Source organism: Mastomys coucha, unplaced genomic scaffold (assembly GCF_008632895.1).
Source record: "Mastomys coucha isolate ucsf_1 unplaced genomic scaffold, UCSF_Mcou_1 pScaffold15, whole genome shotgun sequence".
Taxonomy (NCBI): domain Eukaryota; kingdom Metazoa; phylum Chordata; class Mammalia; order Rodentia; family Muridae; genus Mastomys; species Mastomys coucha.
The window spans coordinates 97,557,240-97,564,723 of record NW_022196897.1 but is presented as its reverse complement, the minus strand read 5'-3'; the positions used below and the strand labels follow the sequence as shown (position 1 = coordinate 97,564,723).

The 7,484-nt window shown below is 42.9% G+C and overlaps 1 protein-coding gene across 1 annotated transcript in view; it reads right to left on the bottom strand.

The window, feature by feature from the left end:
* The window catches only part of Katnbl1 (katanin regulatory subunit B1 like 1), a 43,921-nt gene extending 39,337 nt beyond the window's left edge, over window positions 1–4,584 (bottom strand). Inside the window, exon 1 of the mRNA XM_031371347.1 lies at window positions 4,427–4,584. The gene's annotated coding sequence lies outside the window, so the exon portion shown is untranslated. The remainder of the gene's footprint in view (window positions 1–4,426) is intronic.
* Between the last annotated feature and the right edge of the window lie 2,900 nt (window positions 4,585–7,484).

The window sequence follows — 7,484 nt, the reverse complement described above, 5'->3', positions numbered from 1 at the left end:
AAAAAAAAAAAAGTAAAATATTTTGAAAACAAACTGAAGCAGAAAGCCTGCCATCCGAAATGTACTTAGTATTTTTTTAAAAAGTAAAGGCAGGAAAACACAACTGACTTCAGGAGTATGGGGAAAGATTAAGCTGATGGACAGTAAGGGCCTCCTTACATCTCAGTGGGAGCCGGGTGCGGTGGTACATATATTTAACCCCATCAGGAGGAGTCAGAATCTGGTGGATCACTGCATTCCAGCCCAGCCTCATTTACATAGTGAGTTACAGACCAAACACTCTCATTATGTTGTGTATGTGAATACAATTCACATTCCAGAATGAAAATTATAAGCATACAACTTACTTCACTGTTTCCACTGTTCTTTTATTGGCTTCTCAAACATCAAACCTTGGACATGCTCAAGTTTTAATCCTGACTTATGTATTTATTTAGACAAGGCCCTACTATGTAGTGCTATGTAGTCCCCAGTCGTTCTTTTTTGTTTTTTGGGGTTTTTTTTTTTTTTTTTTTGGCAATGCTGAGTACCTAGCTTAGGTCACTGTGCATGGTAGATAAGCATTCTGCCACATCTCCAGCTGTTTTACACACACACACACACACACACACACACACACATGTTCAATCACTGTGTTCCACTACTTCTTCCTTTGAATGTCTTTTCTGAATGAAAAGCAAAATTTCCAATTTCAAAGCAACATATGTAGATGTGCAGTCATATATACAAATACTGTGACTGACTGTAAAAGTATTTTTTAACTTTTAATTTCTCTTAGGTTTATTTTATATGCATGAGTGGCTTGCCTGCATGTATGTACGTGTACTACATGTATGCCTGACACCCACAGAGGTCAGAAGATGGCATCTGATTGCCTAAAACTGGAATTATGGATGGGTGTGAGCCACCACATTGGTCCTGGGAACTGAACCCAGGTCCTCTATAAGAACAAGCACTCTTCACTGATCAACTATCTCTCCTGTCCCCTAAAGAGTATTTGTTTAAACAATGGAAAGGTGTGTATTTACTTTTAATGTACTTATTTTAATTAGTTTATGTGTGTAGGCTTTCCTGAATGTGTATCAAATACAGGTATGTGCAGAGACCAGAATAGGGTCCTTGGAACTGGAGTTACAGTACATTATAAGCCATCTGATGTGTGTTGGAAACTAAACCTGGTTTCTCTGCAAGAACAGCAACTGCTCTTAACTGCTGAACTGACTCTCTAGCCCATAATCCCAGTCTTATAAAAAGAAAAGTAGTTATCAGCCTTTAAAAAGCTTCAAAAGAAGCCATACGTCGAAACATTAACAGTTGTTCTATTGGGGTATTTATAAGTGATTGATTTAAACTTTTAAAAATTAATTTTAAATTATTTATCAAATATTATGTGTACATGCAAATGCCAGAGTGCAAATAAATGGTCAAAGGATAACTTTAGAGAGTTGGTTTTCACTTCTACCTTGCTGAAGAAGAGTCCCCCCTTTTTTAATATTTCTAATATTTATTTTATGTATATGAGTACACTGCAGCTGTCTTCAGGCACACCAGAAGAGGGAACTGAATCACATTACAGATGATTGTGAGCTACCATGTGGTTGCTGGGAATTGAACTCAGGACCTCTGGAAGAGCAGTCAGTGCTCTTAAGCACTGAGCCATCTCTCCAGGCTCTAGAGTCCCTCTTGTTTTTACCATGCTGTAATAATACTGCAGGTTAAGTGGTCCTCAAGCTTCTCTCATCTCTCCTAAGCCTCCTATTAGAGTGTTTGACTGAGATTATAGACTTATGACACCTCATCTACCTCTTGGGGTCTCTTTTGTTCTTTTAATGTGGATTCCAGAATCAAACTCAGGTCAGCAGACTTGTAAGGCAAGCATTGCTGGCCATTGAACCATCCTGCTAGGCCTTATGATTTTTGCTTATGTTCTGTTTTCTATTTTCTATTATGTTTGTTTTCTATTTCAAATGAACTTTTGTTATCTTTACATTTAGATTAAATAAAATTTAAGTGGTTCTACCTTAATTTTCGCATTCTTAATGCTCCTACACATCTCTCCTCCAGGACTGGAACAGCCTTTGGGAGAGTTCTAAACCACTCCCAATGTCATTATAAAGACTAGGTATGTTCCTAAAGTCTGTCACTCATACTTACCTATAGCCTATGTGAACAGAAGCCAGCCACATAACCAACCAACTTAAAATTAGGCTTTCGAAACCACAGCAATACTGACGCTCGGAGTGACAGTTTCTTATGGGGGTCTGTCTGATGCAGGATGTTTGTGAGTACTCCAGCCTACGGTCAGTAGATTGACAGTATCACCCTTTCCTTAAGTTTGACAACCCCAAATATCCTATGGAGGAGAAAACTTCACCCAGTTGTGAGCCACTGAAACAAAATTTTACAAATTCCCAAATCTTTATGTGCTTGAGAACTCTGTGCGCATCAGACCTCTACGACATGTCTCATTTACAACATTTCCCAGTCTTACTTCATATGATGTTAACCAACATGAACTTTTAAAAAGACCAGGCTTACTGTTCCCAATAAAAGTAATTTTTATTCTAGATTCCTAGTCTAGATTCCTCAGTAACAAACCCTGCCTTCCCTTCTATTAAATGTCCTGCCGGGCGGTGGTGGCATACGCCTTTAATCCCAGCATTTGGGAGGCAGAGGTAAGTGGATTTCTGAGTTCGAGGCCAGCCTGGTCTACAAAGTGAGTTCCAGGACAGCCACGGCTACTCAGAGAAACCCTGTCTCGAAAAACCAAAAAAAAAAAAAAAAAAAAAAAAAAAAAAGAAGTCCTACATAAGCCCTTCAATTTTTAGCTCTATAGCAGCTTTACTCAGTTCAGATCACCATAAATCACCACACCAATGAAGAAGACTATACTGTTTTGTAACTAATCTCACACCAAACTAACTTCCCTAGTATCTGTTGCCTGGCACATTGCTTGAATATAGCTCACTGGATCTAGTACTGTGCTGGACACTGAAGCAATCAAAAACCTCACTAATCGTTGAATGAAGTTTCAAGGTTTCCATATGAGTAAGTGCTGACCACCTGAGGTAGCTTGTGCTCTTGAGGTATATTTCTTCGTAAGGTGTTATTAAGTACATTCATTCCAAATACAAAATACTGTACCCAGTTTTAAAGGGTCATGTTTCCAGCTGTTCTCTACAGTCTTCGAAAAAAATGAAACCATAAAACTTATTTCTATTTACCTTAGAAACAATTTTTTTTTTTTTTTTGGCTCAAACACAAAACTTAAGTGTAGTCAACATGAGTAGAGAATGTGGTTGGTGTGTGAATTCATTTATGTGTACACAAAGGTGTACTCACATAAATATCTCCAAAGCTCAAGTAAATGAAACAACACTTTGGACATTAGTGAGAGAAGGCAGAGGAGGCCTCCATGGGGCAAATAACTATGTAACTCTACCTAATAACTATATAACTCTACCTAAGGTGCTTGACTTTCCTGTGCCTTTTTCCCTTGTCCAAATGATGATACTACCCATTCCAAAGCAGCACTCTTAAAACAACTCTTAGCACACAGGAAACAAAATAAATATCACTCGTTATGGTTTATTACAAGTCCAGCTACCAGCCAAGTAAAAAGCCTCCGTGCAGAAACTTCTGACTTGAAGAAGCTGATTTAAAAGAAATTAGAAAAATCCTGAATGATTTTGTATAAGTTTCAGATATTATTAGGTGGACTGGTGTCTCAGAATGCTCAGTAAGTACGAAATTGACAGTAATTATAGAACTAATATCTCTTCTAGTTACTTTTCTCTCCAGATCTGCCAAGAAATTGATATAGATGTTTTCAAGGAACTTTATAAGCCAGCAGTACAAAACAAATCAACTCTTTGTTACCTCCATACGTAAGCCCAGTTAAGCACCTAGGTACAATTACAGAATAACTTTTCAGAAAGCACAACGGGGTTTTAAAAGTTACAGTCAATGATTCTTAGGCGGCTATGTCAAGTTTCTGTCCTGAGAAACAAAAGCCGATCTGTCTGGGAATCAAAAATTCCTCAGAAAATAAGGAAATGCCTTAGCTGGGCCTAGGCAGCTCTGGGGAAAACCTGTCCTCGCACAGCAATCTTCTCACGCGTCCCGTCTTTCCCCGTAGGGTGTAGATGTCGACTCCACCCGAAGATAAATAAATGACAGCAGGTTTGATCCACGCCTCTCCGGCCAGGACCCCTGAGGCCTGGCAGCACCAACCTCCCAACTACGGCTCGCCCGGGGGCTCCGCTGGAGACCGGGGGCCCCACCCGCCTGCGCCCCGCCCCGACCCCGCCGCCCAGCCCGGGAAAGGCCGCTGCCGCGGGGCCTGCAGGTGGGCCCGGCCAGCTGCTCCAGAAGCCTGCCGCACGAGCAGCAGCGAAGGTCCCAACCCGGTCCGGCCGTCACTTACCGGCGCCTCATGGTACCGCAGCGCCGGAGCTCAGCCACTGTGCTGATGAACCGCGCCCGGCAGCTCAGAGCGTCCTTCGGATCCCCAGCCGGGCCCCACTCACAGCCATTCAAACACCGCCGCGCGCGGCCCGCCGGGATAGCTACCCCGTGGGCGGCCAGCCGGGCCCCGCCCAGCTCAGGCTCCGCCCCCTCGGATGCACGCCGGAGGGGCACCAGGATGCGTGGCAGCGGCGCCCCCTGGTGACCGCAGATGCACCGGACGCTTTGCTACAAGAGCAGTGGCCCTGCGGGTTAAGGACTAGAACTAGTAAGGGATTACACGTGGGACAATCTGCTATTAAAATACGCTCAGGCGAAGATGAATATTCGTTTTCATTTAAACGACCAGGATATAGTGGTTAAAAGCGTGGACTCTGGAACTGTGCCACTTTGGACAAGTCACAAAACGGCGTGCTTTTGAATTCCTCATCTGTAAGATGGAAATGAGAAAAAGGTATCTGCCTCAGTATTGCTGGGGATAACAAATGGGCTAATACATACTAAATGATTTGGAGAGTATGTGGCTCCTGGTAAACACTACATATTTGCTGACTGTCGTTTTCTTTTACGTGCCACACTTCCAGAATCTCTTTGGGCAATTTTTTATAAACTTTATTATTTTTTTTAAAAAAAGGTGCAACTCCCAGTCCCCCTCCCCCGCCCCAATCACCCACTGCTCCAAGAATCTTAAGACAAATGAGTATAATATAGGTCCTCTCCTCAGAAAGCAAGTTCAGTCTCCTTGGAGCGGGAACAGGACAATGATAATAGGATTGGTTCTGTCCCTGACATACTGTTAGTTACTGAGAGCAATTCCCCTGACCAGAGCCTGCTCAGGGTAAGCCACTGGTCAAGGTTAACAAAGATGAGACTAAGTTTATCTTCCGTGGTTGTTGTCCCCAGTGCAGAAGCCAAGCAAGTATGGCATCTGATGCAACTCTTTACACCCCGTGGCTCACTTTTGTAGATGCTCCTTAGCATCTTAAGTCTTAGCATCTTAGGTCTTAAGGAAATGGCTGATTAAATTAGATTTGACAACACGTTTAAAGGACTTCCTGTGCTCCTAGGTACATAGGACCAGGTGTTGGAGACAACAGGAAGTGGCTTGGAAAGTGAGAAAGAGTGATATTCCCAGCACACCACTCTGAGTGAAGTCATGAAAGGTATATTCTAAATGCTGTGGACGTTCAGAGATAAGAGGCCATTAGTTAAGTATAATGTAAAATACTTGCCCTCTGCAATAACAGGGTCCTTACTTAATCCAAAAAGAAAGGTAACAGAAAAAATTGAAGCAGCCAGTTATGGGAATGGGAAAATATTTTTATAATACTTTGTGTGAGCAGTGTCTCCGAGAGTTTCTCAGATGATACCAAGCACAAGTAGGCACATGCCTCCATGTGTAGCCACACCTGTTAGCTCCAGCTGGGTGAGCGAGTGAAAGGAACCAGGCAAGGAAGAAAGAATACTTCCTGAACATGACTTCTACCAAGTAGGTGATGGTATTTTAAAATAAAAACGTAACACACATGAAGTCACTTTCTCTCAAGGTATTTCTTCATCATCATAAACATGAATTTCTTGATGGCCCACTATGCAATAAAAATGATTACTGGTCCCTCTGCAGAGAAGAATAAAGAGAGTGTGTTCCTTACCTCAAGAGAAGCTGAGTGGTGTGGTAGCACATGGCAAAGACCTGAGACTCGAAATCTGTTGTTTTTTTTTTTTTTTTTTTTGGTTTTTCGAGACAGGGTTTCTCTGTGTAGTCCTGGCTGTCCTGGAACTCACTCTGTAGACCAGGCTGGCCTCGAACTCAGAAATCTGCCTGCCTCTGCCTCCCAAGTGCTGGGATTAAAGGCATGCGCCACCACTGCCTGGCGAAATCTGGTTGATTAACAGAAAAATCTTATTGAAAATAAGGAGTCCAAGTGCCTAAAGACAAGAAAAGATCTTCAATATTCTCATTTATGGAGCTTGTTAAAATATAAACTCTCAAATATGTCTTTTCCAGATCCAGATTTTAAGGTTTATACCAGTAATGAGCTGCCAAGGTTTTCTAGTGTTGGGGGGCGGGGGGGAGTTGTGCGCTGTGTATTCCTATACTGATTTCTGTACCCAGGGGCCTGGGTGTAGTCTGGATTTTGATATTGTCATTAAGATGAAGCATTTCCTGAATCCTTATTTTGTAAAACTTTGTTCTCTGAAACTGTCCCGCAGTTTCATGAACCGGGTTCTGCCTCGACCGAAGGGAGATAGGAGACCTGAAACACAGAGTTCGAGAACAAAAGGACACGGAGCCAAGTTGAGGGTTTCCAATCAAGGCTCTCCTTTACTTTGGGGGTTCAGCATTTATATACAAGAGAGCAGGTCTGAATCTCTAGGTTACAACGACATTTGAATAACATAAGGAATTAGGGAGGAGTCAGGAAGAGTCCAAGCAAAGTCTAGGAGGATGTCAAAGGGAAACCCGCTGCAGGGCTGAAGATGGAAACTCAGGGCGTCAGGCAGGTCTTGACTTGGGAGTGGCTGGAGGTGCAGTCCACAGTAGGGGAGGTGGTCAACAACAGATGTCCTCAGGCTATAGACGTGCCAGCCAGCAGCAGGCGGTAGTTTCTGTGAGCCTTTGTTTCAGGCACAGAAGGCATGAGTTGAGTCTGCAGTGGCAAGCTCCAATGTCTTGCAGCTGAGGGACCCCAACAGTTCTCCATCATTTTCTGATTGGTCAATAAAGATCTGATCAGCCTATAGTTGGGGAGGAGAGTTAAGGTGAGACTTCCAATCCCAGTGAAAGGAGGGTCCCAGGAGGACCCTTTGAGAAGAAGGAGACTTGGGGAGACCAAGATGGCAGGTAACACCACGTGGCTGGGAAGTGATTTCGAAGTAGGCCAGGCTCACATAGTCAGGTTAGAAATGCTCAGAATCCTGCCCAGCCTAGTGCCTGAAGCTTTTAAGCTTTTAATAAATACACCAGATATACCAGAGTTTTTTTTTGTTTGTTTTTTTGTTTTTTGTTGTTTTTT